The sequence below is a fragment of the Eretmochelys imbricata genome, chromosome 5 (genome assembly GCF_965152235.1).
Source record: "Eretmochelys imbricata isolate rEreImb1 chromosome 5, rEreImb1.hap1, whole genome shotgun sequence".
Lineage (NCBI taxonomy): Eukaryota > Metazoa > Chordata > Testudines > Cheloniidae > Eretmochelys > Eretmochelys imbricata.
This window is the reverse complement of record NC_135576.1, coordinates 91,053,443-91,079,110: the sequence shown is the minus strand read 5'-3', so window position 1 is coordinate 91,079,110 and position 25,668 is coordinate 91,053,443.

Genomic DNA, 25,668 nt, shown 5'->3' with positions numbered 1-25,668 from the left:
GATGGAGTCTGAGGGGTCCGTAGTGGTTCCAGTGGCTAGGCAGTTGGTCCACAGAGTCTCAGAAGGGAGTGCTAGACAGAGGAACTGCACCCCAAGAGTGTGTCTAAAGACCCAAGCCATGTACAGTGTCTAGAGTCTGTGCACAGTCAGGAGGCTTCAGTGAAGTTGGCCGCAAACACTACGGTCTGGGGAGTGTCCAGCCAGAGGTGAAGCTCTAGTGTGTGTGTGTGTGTGTGTGTGAAAGAGAGAGAGAGAGAGAGAGAGACGCTTCAAGTAATTTTATCCCCCAAATTATGAAAAAAATAAAATAAATACATTCTAGTCTAGAGAGACAGGGAACAAGAGGCACCAAATCTTAATTGTCTCTCCTAATGCCAGTTCAGCGATGTTTGGTCACCTGGGTTCTTGCAATGCCTAAGGGGACACCATAATTAAAGAAAAGCAAAATAATTTCCCTAACAATGACTATTTTAGTATTAAAGAAGGGAGAAGAAAGAAAGAAAAATAAATAAAACCAAGCAGTACATAAGCATACAAATGATTACTTCAGATACAATCTCTTTGGTATGTCTCTGTGGAAAGCTTTCAATGCAAATTATACCTTAAGAGTTGCTCCTTCACTAATGGGGACACCTCTTTAGGTAAATTAAGACCAAAGTATATTTTTCTCAAAATCAGTAGTGAGTCCTGTCTCAGTGAATCACAGATAATTAAAACAGTTTATAGATGGGCAAAAGAATTTGTTAAAGGATTTGTGAACCCTGTTTGGTTTACCATGGATAACACAAACAGTTTATAAATTGGCAGAGGTAAGTAATCTTACTCAAAGAAGAAAAAAAAATTAACTCACTTAAAAGAAACCATTCAAGGAGCAATCTTTAGACAGGCAAATTAATGAATATCAAATCCCACAATTTTTTCTCTGTATATCAAGGTTATCTTATGTCTCCTTTCCAGGACTACACAATCTAAACAATCTGGTGTTTAACAGGAGAAGCTGTTAATATCCTAGATTGCAAAAACATTTTAATAGCCAATTAACATTGTTATAAGAAAAATTTAAATCTAGTCCTTTGGCAGTGCTTCTAGAAACTCCATCTCCCCACTGCTGCTGAGGTTTCAGCAATGTTGCCATGTAACAGAAGCAGTGCTAGGACTGAAGGTTGAAACTTCCTGATGCTGTGTTTTGGCTTCTTGGTTCTTCTTAGCTGTCTTGTTGCTTGCTTGGTGAGATGAACAGGCTAAGCAGAGTTCTGAGATCATAAGAAAGCAAGCATGTGTAAGAGCGCTTAAAGGTTTCAGAGGAATTTATACTCTTCCTTTTCCATAGTCTCACTGAAGGTGGAAGGCTTACCTCTTTCAGGGACTTGGCTGGATTAAAATACCAGCTGCTGTCACCTTTCATTGGCTCTACAACCTCATAGGATGTTCTTGTTAGGTCGGTTTCAGAAAATATATTTAGTAGAGGACCATAAGATGACACTTTCAATGATAAAACCAAACTTTATTTAAAAGGAAAGTGATTAGTTAAGCAAATAGACATACCATTACCATTTATACAATACCATAATTATACTTACACTATTTCATCTTTGAGTATATCAATGGGTGGGAGATCAGTCCACTGACAACAGACTGAAGTACAGCCTTATAATTCTGGAACCTAATGGCACCCTTTAGATGTTAGAGCTTCCCCTGCAGTTTAGCTAGGCTACTCCTTTTATAATCCATTATAATACTACTTAACATTAACCATATATTACCATATAATCATAATTATATTATCACCATCTCTTTATTGACTCTTTATATTACACGTTATTTAAATTAACAGCACAATTATCCTTCCCATACTGTCTATGGATAACATTTTAATAAAACATTCCAAAATTCTTAAAACAATTATTAAAAACCTTACTCAAACCAGTTTTAACCAAACATAGAAGCAACATAATCTTGGCTCATGTCCTTGCTAACTTCAATTTCCGCATTTTACTGTCTCCAACAGTCTCACATTGGCAGCTTTAAATTCTCATACTCCTCTACACTTAGGCTAATTTAGGCCAAATCCTAATTTCTATTTACTTCTTAACGGAAACTATCCTACAGCCTACAATATGCAGGCAGGATTGTACCTTTAATTTTATAGTTATATTCCTTTTGTCTTTTTTTGGTGGAAATTCTCAAAGCATCTTTAAAGATAAAGTTAAAACTCTTTTCTTGTATTAACTTAATTTTCTGCAATAATCCTTTAATTTTATCAGGGTAGAATAGGAGTTGAAATTTTGTTTCAAATTAGTCTAGATACTTCTATTCCTATCTGTCTTTCAGCTCTCTCAAACAGCCGTATCTTAAGAGATTCTTAAAGAGAGAAACTTTAAACTGAAATGGTCCTCAATTTATTGTCTTTTTCTTTTTAGCAATCCATGGAGAGGTTTTTCTTGTCTTCCTGAATTTGATAAGGAGTTGCTTAAACATTACCAGATAATTAATTCCCCAATTAGTATAAACATTTTTATACTCAGAGCTCCTTACATTAGTAATCAGCTATATGTGTACATAAAATCTTACTATTCACAGAACAATGGCATCAGGAAATTTATTATATGAAGGGCTTGTATTTAGATACCAAATATTTGCAAATATACATCCAAAAAACCCACAAACTCAAATATGCTATCTTAAGCATTTGAGGGACAATGAAGGAATTGTTATGAGGAAACATAAGTTAGAAGTATCTAATATAGTCTATAAAATATTTTCTGTAAAATATTTTCACAATTATTATCCTTAACATTTGAAGAATCGAAATCAGTTTCAATAAGGATATTTCTAGAATTCTTTTTGTAAGTTTAAAACTAAAGGTGTTTCTCTTTGCAAGGAGAGGTAAAGAGACATACTTTTATGACTTAGTTTACAGCTTTGACAACATCACTCTTCTCTAAAGAATATCCTCACATTCTTTTACACTACCCGGCTTTTTCTAAAACATAAATAGCTTGCAGCTTGTGGTGGGAGGAGGTTGTTTTGTTTTATTAGGCAATGATTATGTGTGTACCAAGCTGCGCCCTGTTCTCTGAGAAGTCACTCTTGCTTAGGGTGACCAGATGTCCCGATTTTATAGGCACAGTCCCGGTATTTGGGACTTTATCTTATATAGGCGCCTATTACCCCGCACCCCCTTTCCCGATTTTTCACTCTTGCTGTCTGGTCACTCTACTCTTGCTGGTTGTTTGTATTTTGATAAAATGGTTCCTAAAGTTATAGCTTATCATTTGTAGCACATTTTCAACCTGCAATTAAAGACTCCCATCAAATATTCTATACAAAGCATGAATAATTATCACTCATAAACATCTTTCAAAACATACTATACAAGAAAATAGAGCAAAATAGGAGTTATTCTTGCCTTTGGCCCAAATGGTTAGCCAATATTGAGTGTCTTGTCAGATTGTCTCTGTTACAAGGAGAAATGGATGACATGAGTCAGTTATTTCTTTGAGGCAATCCTTAATTTCTGTCCTTGTTTACTTCCTTGTTTATTTACAAAAATTTTACACAAAGTTCCATTTCCCTGAACACAGTAAGAAGAAACAACAAGCAGTTTCCTTGCTCACAATTTCCAAGTCCTCCTTTGCAGCCAGTTCTGTTTCTGTTCTCCCTCAGGGCCACACTCAAAATTACTTCTTTCACTGTCTGCTGGCTTTCTGCTCCCGTCTGTCTCTTCACACAGACATACACTGCTGAAACCAATCAATGCCCTAGCCTCTGTATTTGCAATCAGTCTCCAAGGAACCTCCTTGGCACACGACTTAGCTTTTGCTCAGGCTTTGTCAAGCTGTCTAGTCTTTTGGGCAGTGGCTTCAGTTGTTTCAGCTGTCACTACACAAAAGAAAATTGAATTGCTCCTTCCTTTAGCCTGAATGAAATGTGCTTAATGGACCCATCAGCTTCAAGGAGGTCTGTATTTGCTGGTAGCTATTAATAGCTTCCAGCATAGCATTGTAAAGCTGCATCCCAGAAATTGTAAATACATGTGGAAGTAATACATATGGTTTTATGACTATGGAAGTGTCATCCTCTTTGACACTTTTGATGCTTGTTACTGGTTTACAGAAAGCAGAGATTTCCTAGGAATTTCCTTAATTAGCTTTAACGTTTCATATAATAAACAACAACAGTAGCAAAAACATATGAGCTACCATATTCCCCAAGCATCAAAATTTAGTAACGGTGCAAGCAAATTTGTAATAACCTAAAATTACAATAATAATTATAATTTTAATAGCCATTATTGCATCAATATTGAGGTCTGCTTCCTACACAGCCAAGAGGCTAGATGGCCTAAAGACTTTCTTGACCCTGACTATTCTGGAAATTCACTCAAGGTGAGATACGCACTTGTGTGAAGCTTTGCTTGCCTGAAACTCCCGTAAATGACACAGCCAGGTTAGAATTGAGGAAGAACTCTATTAGAGTTGTGGTAATTAAAACTATGATTTAATTTAATTTATTTATTTATTTGTAACAATTGTGTTACTCCAAGTCTGTCATGGCTCCCCAGATACAAAGAAGTACAGGAGGCACCCATCATCCCAATGCCTCTGTTTGCCAGAAGCTGGGAATGGGCCACAGGGAACAGATCACTTGATGATTACCTGTTCTGCTCATTCCCTCTGAAGCACCTTGTATTGGCTGCTCTCGGAAGACAGGATACTGGGCTAGATGGACTTTTGGTCTGACCCAGTATGGCCATTCTTATGTAATGCAGCTCTCTTTCCTCATCATATGGTTTTTCTTTATATTTGCTCCCCCTAATAACTGCCTAGAACTCTGTTAACCTGCCCCACAAGCCTCGGTCTGCTTAAGGTATGTTTGTGTCCCACCCTTCAACTGTCTGGGCTGTCCTGAGAAATGTGGTCTATATAATACTCCTATAAGGTTGGTGCATACCTGGTTGAAAGACCTTACTCAAAGAGCAGTTGTTCTTTGAGTGCTGGTCCATCTGTGTATTCCACTGTGGGGTACACATTCTCTTCATGTGCCTGAGACCAAAAGATTCTTGCCAGTAGTTTCTGTTAATCTGCACCTGTGCTTTTCCTCTCTTCCTGAACTGAGGGTGGACCAACCGCCACTCTACTTCCTTCTCATAATGTAGTTTGTAACTACTTAGGTTTTTAAAAAAGCAAACTGAAAAACACACATTTTATTATGTAGCACCATATTGATATCCACGTGGCCATCAGCAAGTTTGGCACCTTTAGATCCATAGCACAGATCTCTGCTATTTGAGTGACTGAAGTACTGATAGCAATAGTAGGTTGGCATCCTCTATGAGGCTCAGTACTAGTGGGGAGGGAACACGTACTTTGCCAGTGGGTTACGCAAATATTTACTGACAACAAAGGAACAGTGAGATTTGGGAATCTTGGGTTCCATTCCAGGTTCTGGGGGGGAGTGTGCTCCCTTCTGCCCCTGTTCCACCTCAAACTTGACCCCTTCTGCCATGTCTCCTCTAGCTTGTCCCTGTCCTATTCCCTCATGACCTCTGAAGAAACTCATCTCAATCCCCCCGCCACCCCTGATCCCAACTTCTTGTCTCAATCCCAACCTCTGAGCTGAGCCAGTCCCAATCTCCCTCTTGGGGCTATCTGTCTGAATCCCAGTCTTCTGCCTACCTCAGCTCCCAGGCTCACTATATATTGTTCACCCCAGTCCCCCTGCCTAGACAGTCCCCTATCTCCCCACTAGGCTTTTTATCCTACCTTAGTCATCTCTCCTTCCTTGCCTGTTTCCCCTCTCCTTCCCCTCCCAGCTGCCAGGCCCTGTCTCCTTGCTTAGCCAGTCACTGTCTCATCTAAATCTACTCCCTCCGCACTTCCCAGTTGATTTTTGTCCCCTTGTGTTCAAATCAGGTGGGTTTCTTCTCCTCCACACTGCTTGGATGTCCACAGGAAGAGCATTGAGAGCCTAGGGGAGACACAATCTACCTATCCTCAACTCCTGTGCCTGCTAATTGTCATAGTAGCCAGATGGAGATGGAATATTTGGAGAATTGAGCTGACAAACTCTATCCAGTCTCTGAAGAGACTGTGTGAAATGAGATTTTTCAAAAGCTTATAACTCAGATAAATGTGGGTCTTTTCATGGAGAAATCAAAAGGCACATTCCTGACACCACAGCCAAACACCCTCCCCTGGCCAAATGTCAAGTCCCTGCTCCAAAGCACAGAGGTACTAGAGCTTCCCAACAAAATAGTTGTAACAAAATAGTTATTCCACTTTGATGGAACAAAATAGTTGACCACTTTGGGGTCCCAACCCACAGTTTGAGAACTGCTGCCCTAGTAGCTAGCATTCTTGATAGAAAACTATCAGCAGCATCAGAAGTCAGAATCACAGGCTTGGTCATATTAACAAGTTGCGTGTTCCCAGAAACAATAATGGAAATATTTCTATTACTGGCCCACCTATACACTGAACTGGGCTTTTTGATTTGTTTGTTTTTGCAAAGTAGTAAATGGTCACTGTATTTCTAGGCAGCAACAAATTAGAAATTATGAAAAGTGTATATTAATTTTCAGTGTAAATGGAGGAAATGTAAGTGTTAATACACTTATGTTTTTGTTCAACCTTTATCTGTTCATGGTTTTAAAAAGTCATCACTCTCCCTTTGTATCTCTAAGTGACATTAAATGCACCGAAAATACCATCACTGTGAAAATAACTTTGCTTAGGAGTTCTGTGACTGTATGCTGGGTTTATAAATTATCAATTGGCTGCTCAGAATATGGCAGTGAACGACCTTATTCCCATTTGAGCTGTGGTGGGCCATAATTCATTAACAGAATGCGTTTTGATGGTCTCATTATTCCTTTCACAGTAATCCATGCATAAGCCTGTTCATTTTCAGTTTAAACCGATTTTTACCAAAAAAAATCCCAGGTTTTACAAAGAATTATTCAGGTTTGTTTTCAATTTTCACCCTACTTTTGTATCCTTCAAATATATAAAAATAACTTGTTTTATTAGGAAAATACAATATATTACATGAGATATATGTACTACCATAATACATTAGTCTGTGTGTATATGCAAAGCTGCCTTTGAAACAAGGCTATGTATTAGTCTAGAAGATACACACAATAAACAAGCAGGCACGCACACAAGCTCTGAAGTGCGTGCACATCTGAATGTACTGATGAATCTCATGCCCACCATTTACACATTTCAAGTTGTTAACAGATACTGGTTTAAAGATTTGACACACTAAAATGGAAAGAAAGTGAAAATCTGTACCAGAATATATTTCAGAACACAAAAAAGTATTCAAAAGTTTAAAAAAAGAACCAAAATAGGATGAAGTTGAATGTATGTGCTGCAAATGGTGTGGCCTAATTATTAAATGTAAATATTTATAGGCTAATAGTTCTAAGTCTACAACAGGAAACTATTTATTCAAACGAAAAGTTTTATTTGCGGATTAGAGATACATTGTTTTCTTAAACTCAGAGGTGGCATTGTTTTGAGTTCTGTTTTAGTTCTGGAGCAAACCACACTGAATTCCATTAATCAAAGCATTAATTTACTGAATAGTTTTTCCCGTCCTTCCATCAATGAAAATAAACCCCAATATTTATCCAGAAAAATTATTAATAGTTTTTTCCATCAATTTTCACTTGTTTTTGTTGTTGTAGTAATAAACACCAATAAATTCCAGGACAAAAACTAAATAAAATAAAAACCAATAATGAAGAGTCCTATCCATGCAGTAACTAACTGCACATATCAGGCTTGACCATCACTGTGAAGTAAAATTCTTTAAATTCTCCATATCAGATGTACTCCCTCCGAGCTTCAATGTAGCTTTTTCCTTTCTTAGCACAGTGGCATAGTAATATAATTTTTAGCCCTGCACTGCTATTAACACAGCGGCCGAACTATCACACTGTTTCTTTTGAAGCACTATATGTCATTCAGGAATGGAAGCAGCTTCATTCTCTATTGCTGGAATCACATTCTGTAAATCCACACTGCACATAATCTGTTAGCTAAAACATAATTTTCAATCCAAGAGAGATTGGAGATTAATGGAGAAAGAGAATGTCACTGAGAATCAATTTACCTCCATTTTCAAGGAAGCTGCTCTTTGTCTTCTCAAACCCTACCATACACTCATTTGTAAAAGAAAATGGAGGGAAAGGGCACATGTTTTTGACTTGGAGGGCCATCCCATTCATATAAATAAGAAAAATAACTTCAGAATAGAATGATACCTTCATCCTAGTTCCAGGTGCCACTGACAGCTGTTAGTTAATCAACCAGAGTAATTTTCATATGTTGGATATGCATGTATGATAGTTACTCTGGTGCTGTAGACTGTCTAGTGCACAACATTCTACTGAGGGCTCCAAAGCAGCCACCGTAGAACTTCAGGAAGACATCCACTCATGAGCAGCTCAGCAGTCATGGCATGAAAGAATGATGGGCATTTTCTAAGTGCCTTTAAATGAGTGCATATGTAGTTGAAAGGAGTTACATGACCCCACCTCAGATGTGAACTCCGAGCTGCCACTGGTTTTTGATCTCCACAGTTTTTAACAAGTTTGTAGATGACTTTGGAGAAAAAAGATCAGTTCATGTAAGTGGTGGTCATCAATCCCTCCAAAATCTTTTAAGGGTTAAGAAGAACATTTGTGAGCAGTAGGTACTGTGAGGATCCGCACGTCTGGAAACAGGGTCTGCTGGCTCTTGGGTGGCTGCCGTGTCCATCTCACCACATCTGGTGAAATAGGGAACAGCAGCCTATGAGTCCCATGTGTTCAAGCATCACTGGATGTCCTGACTGACTGAGCCTACCACATTCCGTAATTGTCCCAGGCACCCTATTTAAGGCCTGGGGGGAAACCTGCATGCTCTCTCTGCAACTAGGTGGACCCCTGGTTTGCTGCTGGAAACAGATCTTTCTGAACATTTGTCAAGGTTCCTCCCCCACTCTGAACTCTAGGGTACAGATGTGGGGACCTGCATGAAAAACCTCCTAAGCTTATCTTTACCAGCTTAGGTCAAAACTTCCCCAAGGTACAAAATATTCCACCCGTTGTCCTTGGACTGGCCGCTACCACCACCAAACTAATACTGGTTACTGGGGAAGAGCTGTTTGGACGCGTCCTTCCCCCCAAAATACTTCCCAAACCCTTGCACCCCACTTCCTGGACAAGGTTTGGTAAAAAGCCTCACCAATTTGCCTAGGTGACTACAGACCCAGACCTTGGATCTTAAGAACAATGAACAATCCTCCCAACACTTGCACCCCCCTTTCCTGGGAAATGTTGGATAAAAAGCCTCACCAATTTGCATAGGTGACCACAGACCCAAACCCTTGGATCTGAGAACAATGAAAAAGCATTCAGTTTTCTTACAAGAAGACTTTTAATAAAAATAGAAGTGAATAGAAATAAAGAAATCCCCCCTGTAAAATCAGGATGGTAGATATCTTACAGGGTAATTAGATTCAAAAACATAGAGGACCCCTCTAGGCAAAACCTTAAGTTACAAAAAAGATACACAGACAGAAATAGTTATTCTATTCAGCACAATTCTTTTCTCAGCCATTTAAAGAAATCATAATCTAACACATACCTAGCTAGATTACTTACTAAAAGTTCTAAGACTCCATTCCTGGTCTATCCCCGGCCAAGACCCAGCATACAGACAGACACACAGACCCTTTGTTTCTCTCCCTCCTCCCAGCTTTTGAAAGTATCTTGTCTCCTCATTGGTCATTTTGGTCAGGTGCCAGCGAGGTTACCTTTAGCTTCTTAACCCTTTACAGGTGAGAGGAGCTTTCCCCTGCCCAGGAGGGATTTCAAAGGGGTTTACCCTTCCCTTTATATTTATGACAACATTCCTGATATCTTGCCTTACTCCTGGGTTTTGGCCTTAGCCCTGCTTCTGATATCTGGCCTGGCTCCTGATTCCTGGTCTCCTGCACTGTTCCTGATGACTTGCTCCTGATCCCGATTCCTGGTCCCCTCCACTGCTCCTGACCAGGGCCAGATTAACCCATAGGCTAATAAGGCTATAACCTTTGGCCCTACTGTAGGTCTTTCATTCCATATTGAAGTAACAGGAAAGCGATGGTAACAGGGCCATCAGAATTTTTTTGTGTCATTAGATACTGCTTTGTACAAATTTATCCATCAAGATTATGAAGTCAATTTATGATGGTTGTGATTTTGTCTTTGTGGGCTAAGTAAGTGTTTGTGGGCCCAAGCAATACTGAGCTTTGTACACAGTAGGTCTACACTGGACAATAGAAACCATGTCAAAGAACGAGGACGGCAGAAATTGAAGGAGACCAAAGAAAGACGGCAAAGACAAGATGTAGTGCTGAAAGGTACTCCTTCTCTCCTAACTTTTTTTTCCCTCCTACTAAATCTGGTGGTGAGGAAGTCCAAGCAAACCAGCCCAAGTGAACCTGCTGCCCCTGCACCTGTTGAAAAGGAGCAGCTTCCCATGACTTCTCTAGCTGCAGTCTCACAGCACTCCTTTGAAGACTTTCCCAGTGATCAGTAATATAAAAATATCCTTCTCCAATGATCCAGGAGAGTGGGACATGATTTCTCAAGATCTCATTGCATATTGGACTGAGAAGGGCCCACAGAAATGCCAGAATCCAGATGCTGACTTTTCATTGACTAAGCCCTGGTCTACACTAAGAGTTTAGGTCGAATTTAGCAGTGTTAGGTAGATTTAACCTTGCACCCGTCCATATGACCAAGCCTGTTTTGTCGACTTAAAGGGCTCTTAAAATTGATTTCTGTACTCCTCCCCGGTGAGGGGATTAGTGCTAAAATCGACCTTGCTGGGTCAAATTTGGGGTAGTGTGGACGCAATTCGACGATATTGGCCTCCAGGAGCTATCCCAGAGTGCTCCATTGTGACTGCTCTGGACAGCACTCTCAACTCAGATGCAGTGGCCAGGTACACAGGAAAAGCCCTAGGAACTTTTGAATTTCATTTCCTGTTTGGCCAGTGTGGTGAGCTGATCAGCACAAGAGACCATGCAGTCCCAGAATCGCAAAAGAGCTCCAGTACGGACCAAACGGGAGGTACTGGATCTGACTGCTGTATGGGGAGAAGAATTCGTGCAGGCAGAACTCCATTCCAAAAGATGAAATGCCAATATATATGCTAAAATCTCCAAGGGCATGATGGACAGAGGCTACAGCAGTGCCACGTGAAAATTAAGGAGCTCAGGCAAGCCTATCAAAAAACAAAGGAGGAAAATGGTCGCTCTGGGTCAGAGCCCCATATATGCCGCTTCTATGATGAGCTGCATGCAATTCTAGGGGGGGGCCCCTACCACTACCCCACTACTGTCTGTGGACACCTGCAACGGGGGAGTATCACGCAGCAGGAATGAGGATTTTGTGGATGAGGAAGATGAGGAGGAGGAGGTTGAGGATAGCACACAGCAGGCAAGCGGAGAATCCCTTCTCCCTGGCAGCCAGGAACTGTTCATCAACCTGGAGCCAATACCCTCCCAACCCTCCCAAGGTGGGCTCCCGAACCATGAAGCCAGAGAAGGCACCTCTGGTGAATGTACCTTTGTAAATATAATACAGGGTTTAAAAGCAAGCGTGTTTAATGAGTAATTTGCCCTGAAGACTTGGGATGCATTCATGGCCAGTATAGCTACTGGGGAAGTCTGTTTACATATCTGGGGATGGAGCGGAAATCCTCCAGGGACATCTCCATGAAGCTTTCCTGGAGGTACTCTAAAAGCCTTTGCAGAAGGTTTCTGGGGAGGTCAGCCTCATTCCGTCCTCCATGGTAGGACACTTTACCACACTAAGGGGACATTCAGAGGTGCCCGTTTCTGCTGGGCTGTTTGCCTTTGGCTGAAAAGAAATCATCCCCGCTGTTAGCCACACAGTGGGGGGAGGTCCGTTCATGCTGAGCTGTTCATGTTTGGCTGACAGAGATCTTCCCTTATACTAGCCAGGCAGTGGGGGTGTGTGTGTGAATCATCCCAGAGAATTGGGGCGGTGGGTTGAGTTGTGCTGCACATTCAGCCTAAAACCGCAGCCCCTCCTTTTAAATGGCCAACCCAACGGGCTTTGCTTGGTATGGGAAAGGAGGGTGCTGCTGTTTGAAACCATTCTCACATGTTATGAAGGTTGAAGAAGCCGAAACCCTTTGCCTTACCATGGCTGCCTGCAAGCCGAATTCTGTTGCCCAGCCGAGTGAGTGTGATGTCCCACACCAAACCGGCAGGCACTTAATATAAGAGGCAAAATGCAACCTTGTACCGAAAGCACATGTGCTATGTAATGTGAATCGCTTTATTCAGTGTGAAATAGTCTTCCCATTGTTCTCTAAAATGTATCTTTTTAAATACTACTCTCCCTTTTTTCCCCTCCCACAGCTGCAAATGTTTCTATGCTCCCCCCATCATCTCCGTCCCAGAGGCTAGCACAGATTAGAAGGCGAAAAAAACACACTCGCGATGACATATTCTCAGAGCTCATGCAGTCCTCCCACACTGAAAGAGCTCAGCAGAATGCATGGAGGCAAACAATGGCAGAGTCCAGGAAAGCGTTAAATGAATGCAATGAAAGGAGGGAGGAGCATGATGAGAGGAAGCAGGATGCAATGCTGAGGCTAATGGGAGAGCAAACTGACATGCTCAGGCGTCTGGTGGAGCTGCAGGAAAGGCAGCAGGAGCACAGACTGCTGCTGAAGCCCCTGTATAACTGCCTGCCCTCCTCCAAGTTCTATATCCTCCTCACCCAGATGCCCAAGAATGCGAGGGGGAGGCTACTGGCACCCAGCCACTTCACCCCAGAGGATTGCCCAAGCAACAGAAGGTTGGCATTCAATAAGTTTTGAACTGTAGTGTGGCCTTGTCGTTCCCTCCTCCCCTCATCCACCACCCCACCTGGTGCTTTCCTCCTCACCACCCATCCCGGGCTACCTTGTGAGTTTTCCCCCTATTTGTGTGGTGGATTAATAAAGAATGCATGATTCTGAAACAATAATGACTTTAATGCCTCTGAAAGCAGTGATCGAAGGGGGGAGGTGGGTTGGCTTACAGGGAAGTAGAGTCAACCAAGGGGGCGGGTTTTCATCAAGGAGAAACAAACAGAACTGTCACACCGTAGCCTGGCCAGTCATGAAACTGTTTTTCAAAGCTTCTCTGATGCGCAGGGCACCCAGCTGTGCTCTAGTAATCGCCCTGGTGTCTGGCTGCCAGGCGATTTGCCTCAACCTTCGACCCCGCCATAAACATCTCCCCCTTACTCTCACAGATATTGTGGAGCACACAGCAAGCAGCAATAACAATGGGAATATTGGTTTTGCTGAGGTCTAACCTAGTCAGTAAACTGCGCCAGTGAGCTTTTAAACATCCAAATGCACATTCTACCACCATTCTTCACTTGCTCAGCCTATAGTTGAACTGCTCCTTACTACTGTCCAGAATGCCTGTGTATGGCTTCATGAGCCATGGCATTAAGGGGAAGGGCTCAGTGATTGCATTGGCTACTTGGATCACAGCAGCCCACACAGTAGATTTAACCACTCCAAATTGATTCCCAGCTGACCGGTAGCTGTCTGGCATTGCAAGCTTCCAGAGGGCTATTGCCATTCGCTTCTTAACTGTGAGGGCTGCTCTCATCTTGGTATTCTTGTGCTTCAGGGCAGGGGAAAGCAAGTCACAAAGTTCCATGAAAGTGCCCTTATGCATGCAAAATTTTCGCAGCCACTGGGAATCATCCCAGACCCACAACACTATGCGGTCCCACCAGTCTGTGCTTGTTTCCCAGACCCAGCATTGGCATTCCACGGCAGGAAACTGCCCCATTACCATCATGATGTCCAAATTGCCTGGGCCTGTGCTTTGAGAGAAGTCTGTGCCCATGTCCTCATCACCATCGTGATCGCGCGGTTGTCACCTCCTTGCCTGCTTTTGCAGGTTCTGCACATACTGCAGGATAATGCGCGAGGTGTTTACAATGCTCACAACAGCAGTGGTGAGCTGAGCGGGCTCCATGCTTGCCGTGGTATGGCGTCTGCCGGAGAGCAGGAGAGCAGAGTTGCAGCGGAAGCGGTGGATGACGATGGAGGCCATGAGAATAGATATTTATACAGAACAACGAGAGGACCTGCGAGATGGATTCATGGCACCAGGAAAGCAGGAGAGCAGAGTTGCAGTGGAAGCGGTGGATGACAACAACATGGAGAAATTTGCTATTAAGACTGAGCTCATTTACAAAAGCAGGAGAGCAGAGTTGCAGCAGATGACGACGATTAGCAGTCCTACTGCACCATCTGCTGACAGCAGCACCCAGGACACAACAGCAGTTGTGATGGTGAGCTGAGCTTAGCGGGCTCCATGCTTGCCGTGTTATGGCATCTGCACGGAAAAAAGGTGCGAAATGATTGTCTGCCATTGCTTTCATGGAGGGAAGGGTGACTGACGACATGTACCCAAAACCACCCGCGACAATTTTTTTGCCCCATCAGGCATTGGGAGCTTAACTCAGAATTCCAATGGGCGGTAGAGATTGTGGGAACTGTGGGATAGCTACCCACAGTGCTCTGCTCCATAAGTCGATGCTAGCCACGGTAGTGAGGACGCACTCCACCAACTTAATGTGCTTAGTGTTGTCATATGCAATTGACTGTATAAAATCGATTTCTAAAAATCGACCTCTATAAAATCGACCTAATTTCATAGTGTAGACATACCCTAAGCGAGAGTACACCAGTCAGAATAGTTATCTGACCAAATCAGTATTTGAATATGTGAAGCCTAACAAACAGATTGGCAAGCGAGAATAGCTCATCTATTTGCCTTCTAAGAAGAAAGTGTACTGTTTTTATTACCGCCTGTTTTCTGATACAAAAAATGGGGAATGTTCTGAGAAGGCTTCAGTGATTGGAAGAATACTATATACATTACCAATCATGCAATGAGTGAGCAACATATATTATCAGGTAGCAGCTACCATGCCTGAAAGAAAGTTAGTGGCAGGATTGATACCCAAATGAGCATAATGCTTTGGTTGATTACATACCATGTGCTGCACTCACTCAACCTTGTTGGCCAATCTTCCATGGATTGTTGCGTTGAAGCAGTTTCTTTTTTGGATTTGTCCGAGAATTGTACAATTTTTTTCTCTGCATCAACTAGTCATTGGATGATTCTTAGAGATTCACTACCAAAGGGATACCCAGTGCCCAAATCACTCTCAGGGACATGGTGGAGTGCCAATGCTGAAGTTGTGAATGCAGTTGTTCTGGGATACCCAATATCCTTGAAGTGCCAGAGAGCATCAAGGCTGATGAATCTCAAAAATAAGCGAAAAGAAAAGAAGAGAAGATCCTGAGTGATGCAATGCACACTTTGGAAATTGGTAAATCTGGAATGATATACTTCAGCCATTCAGAAGGTGCAGTCTAAGCTTGTAAAGTGCTCAAATTGACCTTTCCACCGCTGTAAGCATAATGAGGAGTCTTGGAACTGTCCTTCAACAAATGTGGGATAGTTTTGATGAGTATGAAATTCAGGGGGCTGCAAGGACTGCTAACCATGAGTATAAGTCAGCCAAATGCCACAAAAGACAGAAGACATGGGATAATGCAACTACCCTCTCATTCAGTGACAACGAGGCCTTCAGAATTAATACCTTTATTGCAGTCATTGACAAACTGAAGAGTTCATTAGAACATCAGATCGAGGCTTGCGAAAATATTGACAAAACTTTCAGTGTTCCAGCAAATTTTTCGCCTAACATTTCAAGTTCTGAAGTCAGTGAAGGTATCAAAAGTCTGTGTCAGAAGTATCCAGACAATCTCCCAGTAGATTTTACTAAAGAATTTCTTCAATTTTGTTGAATTCACCTCACTCTCAGATATAGAGAGAAAAGATGACAAAAGCGAATCGATTTGGATGTACCGCGTTATCACTGAATTCAATGTGGTAGAATGTTTCCCAAATGTTGAAGCTGCATTACAGCTGTATTTGTCACTAATGATCACTAACTGCAGTGGAGAATGTTCCTTCTCTCTTCTAACAAGGGTCAAAAATGTCCCCTGATCAACTATGACTCGACAGCATCTCAGTGCTTTGACCCTCTTGAGCATTGAGAATGAAATCATCAGGTCTTTGAATTATGATGACATCATTCATGACTTTGCCACAGCTGAAGTCATGGAGGGGAAATTTATTTGTTTGAAGAATTGAGTGTTGTGAGACTAGAATAAATTTGTTAATTTTACATAAATAAATAATATGTAAATATGTATGTAGATAAATGTTTGATGACTTCATAATTGTTATTGCAATATGTAACTCATACTTTGGCCCTTCCCTCCTATTAGCCTTAGGCCCCTCATAACCTTAATCCGGCCTTGCTTCTGACACCTTGTTCCTAGTCCCCTGCCCTACTCTTGAGTTCTCACCCTGTCCCCGTTCCACTAACCCTGCTTTGGCTGGCTCATTTGGTTCCAAGCTGATCCTACATAGTGACACCGGTACAACTGCTGCTTCTAGCCTTCCTTAACCCTCCAGACCAAACTTGGACCACTTTCTCAAGTCCCCTTTTATCCAGCATTTGACCTGTGTCCCCATGCCCAGGGTGCAGGTATTTTAAAACTGGTAATCTATTTTAGGTATCACCTTAATACATAAACAGGTATGATGAAACTTATCATGGGAGGGCAACGTGCATTCCCTTTATGTCATGCTCTAAAATTAGATAAAACTAATGTCTGGTTAGCTCAAGAATCTGACTAAAAATACTACATTTCATGTTTGCCTGCTATGCACTATTATTTATTCCTCTGACTCTATCTCCTCTGAACATCACTAGCAAGTAAGAGCTGATTGGAATAGAAAACAGGATGACCCTTATTAGGAGTAACAAATACAGAGCCACCCTACAGACCTTTACATAGCTCATTAGAAAACAATACAATGTAAACTGTTGGAACAAATTAGCACAGTGGTCCTCAAAGTGGGCTCCTATTGCACTTCTAGGTTGTCCCTGGAGCAAAGTCTGTCACAATAATAATATATATGTCTGTCTCAAGTGGTAACACTTCCTGTTAATTGTATCTGTTACCCAGTCCTGGAGTCTCTTAGGGTTTTAAGAATCTTTTTGACCAAATACATTTTTTTAAAAAGTTACATAATAAAATGAAGCACATATCTGCACACTGTATGGCTACCTAGTCTGTGCTGTTTCTTTGGTTTAAATTCAACCATGATCCAAATTACAGGTTAGACCATAATTGGGAACACAGCAAACACAAGTGGACAAAACCAGTGTAAAGTGACCTAAAGAAATTAGAGTAGCAGGTGCTGCACACAGCAAGGGAAGATTTGGTACTAATAAATGTGAAGCTCAGAGAAAATTAGCAGCCTGAGTAGCAAATGGGATGACTTTATTTTAATCTTTACTTCTTAATACTATCTAACGAAGCACTAGAATTGCCACAGGAGAGATGTTAAATCAAGTTTGAGAGGGGAAGCAATCCATGTTAAAAATTTTACCACATGGTCCACAGTTTGAAAAAGTTTGAGAATCACTGAATTAGCAGAAGTAGTCAGATTTGATTGGTAACCTCAGCAATTCTTAGACAGGGCTCTATTTTGGGAAGGGAGCTGTATTGTAGACATTGTCACTAGGAACTGCATTTCATGTTAGGACAGTTTGAAAATCTTTGTTTTCTGTTTGTGTCTTTTGTTTTTGCCGCATCCTCACCTCCTCTATGTCAGTACAGTACCACAAGTCTCCTTAGAGGAGAAGGAAGATGTTGATGAAGATACTGATTTTTTTAATAACAAATATATATTGCAAAAAACCATAAAATCATGAACAAATATACGAAAATCTTACTTTAAATGTTCAATATTTTAAAACTACGGAAGCAATTTTCTTAGAACTTAATTTATTCTGTAGATCTCAGTAAGCTCTATAAAACAACCCACATTTGATGTGTTTATTTTCTAGTGTTTCGGTGTTAGCCATATGCAGAATTTATTATTAGAATATATAGGGAGGAATATAACTTTTTTTCATGCAAGAATAACTAAAAATCCAATTCCCCCTTTTTTTTTTGCTCAAACCTTGCCAAAATATTTCACTCTGTTTGAAAAACAAAGCATGTTAATCTAATTCCTTTCTTTAGTGCAGCTCTGTTCAGCCATAAGATTGCACACATGTGGATCTGATTGCAGGACTAGGACTTTAGAATGGATTAGAACGCAACCTTATCCTTACCATGTGAGCATGTGTACCATGCTTCAGTAATACACTCACCAGTCTTATTTCTTCAGCCCCAAAACACATTAATTGATGCTAATTTTTTTTATTCTCCTCCCTACTCTGGTGTTGTATCAGTATATCTTGTCATTTACACTAGTGGAAGTCAGAGGAGAAAATATCCTGCCCATTACTTTAGCCATATAATATCAGACTTTACCTTAATTGTTTTTATGTATATTTTTCTTGTACATTCTTAATTATTGCAGATATATAATATTATCTCATTTTTTAAAAAAATATTGTTTTTAGTTCATTAATGGCTTGATCCAAAGCCCAGGGAAGTCAATGGGAGTCTTTATACTTCAAATCAAATGAGATATTTGAAGGTGGTTTTATGGTTAATTAATAGAGAGAGTGAGATTTTGGATTTGTAACATATATTACATGTATCTCTGCATTATAAATTATTTTTTCAGGCATTTTTTAAAATAAATATTATGTGACTTTTAGCTTATTTGCTTTTTAAAACGTTAAACTGCAGGAAACTGGAAATGGGACAAACTTCCTGTGTATTTATACAAGCAAAGGAACAGACACACATTCACATATATGTGCTCATAAGTATACCATATATACAGTTTCTACAATTTATGGCAGTAAAACATTTAGTTTAACGAATTAACGGAGCTAAAAGGAATGAAATATTTGCTTTTTTATAAACTGTCTCAGAAAATTTATATTTAGAAAGTGTGTGTGTATATGTAATTCATGTTCAGGTCTACTGCAAGTTCTATAGTTAAGGTTGATTTTGAGTTTGTGTATGTGCATGTGTGCACATATGTGTATACTATATGTACACAAATAGAATGATTTAATGGTGTTTATTTTTCAGTAAATTTTTTTTCAAAATTTTGATTTTGACTATAACTAAGTCATCTGCTGTCCCCTGATCTATATAGAAAACAAGATTTATTTATTTAAATAAATGAGAGGGGGAGACTGAAGTGAAATTAAGCAATATGAACAAGGGTGCAGAATTACACAGGCTCATCTAAAAATAAACTATATTATCTGCTAGGCTGATTATGTTTAGAGATATAATTCCCAGTACATTAGAGGGCTAAATATTCCATTCAGGAGCTGGGAATGAAAGCTCCAATTCAAGGCACTTAGATTTTAAAGTATTTTAAATATTACCAAGGAGACAGTTCTCTTCCTGTCTGATGATATCCTTTTGGCTCCAGCTTCAAAATCATTATATGTTTTTTGTAACCATAAAGCCATCTTTAAATGCCTCATCCCTCACAAATGCAAGTTAAACTCCATTGGTGATTAAATTTGAATGAAAAGGAAACCGCTAATTTCTAACAAACTTGATGATCGTCTGTCTTTGTTGCGATGCCCAGAGAAACTGAATCTCTTAACAAGTCTGCCAGCTCTACGCAGAAATACAAGTACAAAGGAACTTGGTAGAAAGAAGAAAGGGTGGAAAATGGCCAGTTCATTCTGAACCCCAGAAAATTCCTCAGGTGCTGAGTATTTGCCTGACTAAAATGAAAACACTTCCCTTTCATAATTGTTCATGAAACAAAATAACTTAAATGGACAATCTCTTATCAAAAAAACCTAGAGTAATTATAGAGTAGGATTTTCAGATGCACCTAAGTGAGTTAGGAACAAAAGTCCAATTGGCAGCCTCAGTTTTAACAGATGGAATTACTGAGGCACAGAGAGGTTAAGTAACTTACCCAATGTCACACAGCAAATTTTGTGACAGTCAGGAATAGATCCTTGGTTTCCTTATCCTAGGGCTTGTTCTTTGTCCACAGAATGCCCCAATCTCTGCTGTTCGCTGTGGAGCCAATGTGGAAAGCTCAGGGACATCTCTCGTCTGAAAATTGACTCATTAGTGCAGCTTGAGAAGAACAATTAATTGAATTTATGAATCTTAGATTTTAAGGCTAGAAAGGACTACTAGATCATCTAGTCTGACCTCCTGCATATCACGAACCATTAAATTTCATCAAGTTGCCCCCATTTTGAGATCAATAACTTGTGTTTTGCTAAAGCAGATCTTCCAGGGAGGTGTCCAGTCTTGATGTGAAGACATCAAAGGTTGGATAATCAATTACTTCCCTTGGTAGTGTTCCAGTGATTAATCACCCTCACCATTAAAATGTGTACCTTGTTACAGCTTCCAACCACTGGTTTGTGTTATGCCTTTCTCCATTAAATTAAAGAGCCCTTTAGTACCTGCTATTTTCTCCCAGTTAGGGTATTTAGATACTGTAATCAAATCACCTCTCAATCTTCTTTTTGATAGGAAAAAGTGATTGAGCTTGTTAAGTTTCTCGTTGTAAGGCATTCTCTCCAGCCTTTGAATAATTTTTGGTGGCTCGTCTCTGCACTGTTTACTTTTTCAGTATCTTTTAAAAAATGTGAACACCTGAACTAGATGCAATATTCCAGTACTGATCTCACCGATGCCATTTACAGAGGTTAACTCACCTGTACTCCTACTCAATACTCCCCTGTTTATACATACAACAATCACATTTGTTGTTTTTGCCCCAGCATCTCACTGTTGAGTTGTTTGCTTATTATGGTCCCTGAGTCCTTTTCAGAGTCATTGCTTTCCGGGATACAATCCCCACATTCCTTGCATTTGGCTGTATTAAAATGTATTTTGTTGAATGGGCCCGGCTTCTGCAGACACATGATGAAATGTTTTACTAAAATCCCAGAATATGACTTGAACTATGTTCCCTTTGGCCAATAATTATATAATTCTGGGAGAGAAAGCAATCATGATTTTTCTGGTAAAATGTATTCTTTATAAACTTCAGCAGTTCATTACTTGTGGTTCTCTTACACTCCATCCTGGGACTCCAAAGATGAAGGTTCAATTCCCTCTTCTACCACAGAATTCCTGTGTGACCTTGGACAAGTCACTTAGTCTCTTTGTGCCTTCATTCCCTATCTGTAAAATGGGGCTAATAGTACTTCCCTACTTCACAGATAAACATGAAGATAAATACATCTGTGAAGATGGTGAACCACTCAGATACTCCAGTAATGGGGGCCATATAACTATACATAGGTATTTAAAGTGGGATTATAACCTGCCTCTATGACAGCTCATAGAGTAAGAAGGCGGCATAAGGCATTTCCATAATCCTCCAAACAGGATACCCACATTATGGTTCACAGCATATGAAGGAAGAGCTGCCTGTGTAGGGCCATCTACTCCCCCCAGCCCCCTTTCAGGGTGAGGAATAAGCAGAACCTTGTCTCCACCCCATTTTCCCCAGTGTGCATGCCAGTAAGGCTGAGCTGATACAAACAGGAAGTACTCCGCTGCTGGTATAGGTCCCCATATACCTAAACTGGTAGTGGCCAGTAGCAAATTATTTCTCCCCAGAGTAAAGGGAGAACCAGCAAAGGAATTATGACTCTTCACAGAGTGTTGCACTGTTTGCCTCCAGGGATGGTGCAACTGCATGCTTCCTTTTACTCAGAACAGGTTGCAATGCTAAAAATCTAGATCTTACTGTTTTGTTTTCTTAATCTTTGTTTCATTGCTTTGCTAGGGATAGAAGCAAAGTACCTCACCGGTCTTTGACTACAGCTTAATTTACATGTTTCAGTCTGTGCCTGTTAAGCAAGACCAGATGCAGTACATCCTGAATCGTATGCCTAAATGTGTAATCATCACATTGAAGAAGCCTCAGTGAGAGTCAGCCTTTTGGAAAAATGTTCAGGTGAATTAATCTTAAAAAAAATCAAATGAAACCTAAACATTTCTTTGTGCCTTAGTTTTCCTTTTGCTTTTAGTAAAATTTCATATTATATTTTGTCTGTGGGGCCTACCCTTAAACCATACAGTAAACCACTGCTCTTGTTTTATGGAAAAGATTCCTTATGAACATTTAACAATATTCCGTGTAGAATTTTACAGACAAGATCTATTGGGATTTCCGGCCCAAAATCTGTGCATTTTCTACAGGGAATAGGAATGGCAATTTTTATTGTCTTCTCTTCTTGCCTCTGCTATTCTATTTTATAACCAGGCATCATTATAAACCAGAAATAGGGTCATTCCAAAAAAAGACTATTAAGATGAACATTGCTGTTGATACATAGATACATTATGAAAAAGGATGTCCTTCAATCAGAAAATTATTATTATTATTATTACAACGACTATTTTATTATTACCCTGTGCATATTAGTTCAGCTTACTGCTTTTTACAAACACTGTCTGCAATTTATTGGTTCCCTCTGTAATGCTATCAGTCAAGTCAGATTCTTTCTTTGGTTTCTAAAGGTTGAAGAGAATTAGGAGGACTCAGGACAACGGAGGACTGGGCAGACAGACAGATAAAAGGAAAAGGAGCTGTGGCAAAGTGTAAGTTCTAAATGTGTATACATCTAACCTCAGGTTTCCCATTTTCTTGTCCTGTGTTTTCAAGTTTCACAAGGGACTATTAGAGAATCTGGTGTTGAGCTTTACTGATCTTGTACTACAATCGTGAGCCTTTTACAGTAAAACTATTAATCTTCCATACTGTCTTAGAGAATAAACAACAGACTGTGAAATGACAGCCAGTTGGGAATGATGAAATATTAAAATGGTTCTGTTTAGAGACCTGGTGTGAAACCAGTGCAGTGGGGCTTAATTTAAATCAAACAAAAGCCGTTGCATCCTTTACACTTGCAAGGTTAAAAGGTAGGAATGGGGGGGGAGTGGAATGACTGTCACTCAGCATATGCTGTTACATAAGATATCCTTGGTGTCCCTGAAAACATGTTTTTCTCATCCTGTTGGCAGATCAGACCAAGATTAGAATGTGAAATGCAGTCCATTCTAAAAGCCTGATCTTGCAAAGTGCTAAGCACCCTCTACACTCTTTGACTGCAATGAGAGTTGAAGGTGCTCAACTTCTTTCAGGTTAAGGCCTTAAGAAAGGTTGGCTATAGCAGATAAGGGGAAGTGACCCTTACTCCAGATTATTATTAATATCCTGTTTCTAATTTTATTACATTGGCAAGGTTAATTAGCCTTTTTTGTATGTGATGTGAGATACATCATGGAGAGAAATGCCTTTATATGATATGGTTCTTGATCATTCGCGCACAATGTCCTGTCTGTGCTACTTATGCCACATTAACACATAAAGCTGCTATCTACAAATAGTCTCCCTATGTGATTCACTTTAAATCTTGCTTGCTGGCTCTTAAAGTTCAATGGAAATTACCTCTAGCACCAGTGACACCATAAGATAGGAATGGTCAATTTCTACTTCACTCCACCTGATTCATGTTGCATGTAAAACAAAATTACTTTTTCAAATCAAGTGGAGGTGGGTGGGAGAGACTAAACCGATCTGCAGCAGCTGAGGAAACCCCTCCTGCTGTGACAGTCTGATATCACCCTTTCATTTCAGTAAGACTTCAAGAGTGGAAATTGCCTATATGTTCACAAAGGTTCTTGGTGAAGAGTCCCTGTCCTTCCTTACCTGAGACCCAGATAGAATGGACCTTGATGAGAACAGCTGTGACTGGCCAGGAGCAGATGATCAAAGTCTGTAACAACTACCAGGGAAAAAGAAAAGGAGTACTTGTGGCACCTTAGAGACTAACCAATTTATTTGAGCATAAGCTTTCATGAGCTACAGCTCACTTCATCGGATGCATACTGTGAGAAAATACAGAAGATGTTTTTATACACACAAACCATGAAAAAATGGGTGTTTATCACTACAAAAGGTTTTATCTCCCCCCACCCCACTCTCCTGCTGGTAATAGCTTATCTAAAGTGATCACTCTCCTTACAATGTGTGTGATAATGCCATTTCCAGCACAAATTCAGGGTTTAACAAGAACCTCTGAGGAATTGGGGGGGGGGGCTAGGAAAAAACAAGGGGAAATAGGTTACCTTGCATAATGACTTAGCCACTCCCAGTCTCTATTCAAGCCTAAGTTAATTGTATCTAATTTGCAAATGAATTCCAATTCAGCAGTCTCTCGCTGGAGTCTGGTTTTGAAGTTTTTCTGTTGTAATATCGCAACTTTCATGTCTGTAATCGCGTGACCAGAGAGATTGAAGTGTTCTCTGACAGGTTTATGAATGTTATAATTCTTGACATCTGATTTGTGTCCATTTATTCTTTTATGTAGAGACTGTCCAGTTTGACCAATGTACATGGCAGAGGGGCATTGCTGGCACATGATGGCATATATCACATTGGTAGATGTGCAGGTGAACGAGCCTCTGACAGTGTGGCTGATGTTATTAGGCCCTGTGATGGTGTCCCCTGAATAGTTGGCAACGGGCTTTGTTGCAAGGATAGGTTCCTGGGTTAGTGGTTCTGTTGTGTGGTATGTGGTTGCTGGTGAGTATTCGCTTCAGGTTGGGGGGCTGTCTGTAGGCAAGGACTGGCCTGTCTCCCATTACATACACATTGTAAGGAGACTGATCACTTTAGATAAGCTATTACCAGCAGGAGAGTGGGGGGGGGGGGGGGGAAACCTTTTGTAGTGATAAACACCCATTTTTTCATGGTTTGTGTGTATAAAAACATCTTCTGTATTTTCCACAGTATGCATCCAATGAAGTGAGCTGTAGCTCACGAAAGCTTATGCTCAAATAAACTGGTTAGTCTCCAAGGTGCCACAAATACTCCTTTTCTTTTTGCGAATACAGACTAACACGGCTGTTACTCTGAAACCTGTCAACTACCAGGGAAGAAAGTGTTGAGGAGAAAAGCACTTACCCGGTTCTCACAGTTCATGGCTGCAGGCAGCTGCTTCTTTGCTCTGTCCCTTTCCCCACTCTGCTCATTTTGATGGCAGCAGTGAGCCTCTGTAGGTTCTCAGCCTACTATGGGCAGTAGATAGATGCTTGGGTTTGTGACACACGAGCCCCTTGGCAAGCAGTCCCCTCTTCTTTGCAAACAACTTGTCTCAGACCTGACAAACTCCCTACAGCAAACACATACATACAGGGTATTTACCCATAAAGGGTAACATGTAATGTATCTATTGAAAACTTGCAAACTATCAAAGTTCATAATCATGGTATGATATATGTATGGGTAATATTTAAGAAACAATGTAACTATATTTCATTTTATGCCCTTATGGTCTTAAGGTTAAAAGGAGTCACCAGGGAGTGATATTACTTGGTGATGGCCTATCTGTTTAGGAGGGAGTTGCCACTCCTCCCTGGTCAGCTGACGAGGTAATGCAAAGTTCTATTCTCTACCATTGCCCCATCATGAACAGACAATGGAAAACCACCAAAGACAATGGCAAACAATCAAAACCACTTGGAGGTAAATAGGAACATTATAACAGACAAGGGAACACTCTGTGTATGAATAAAG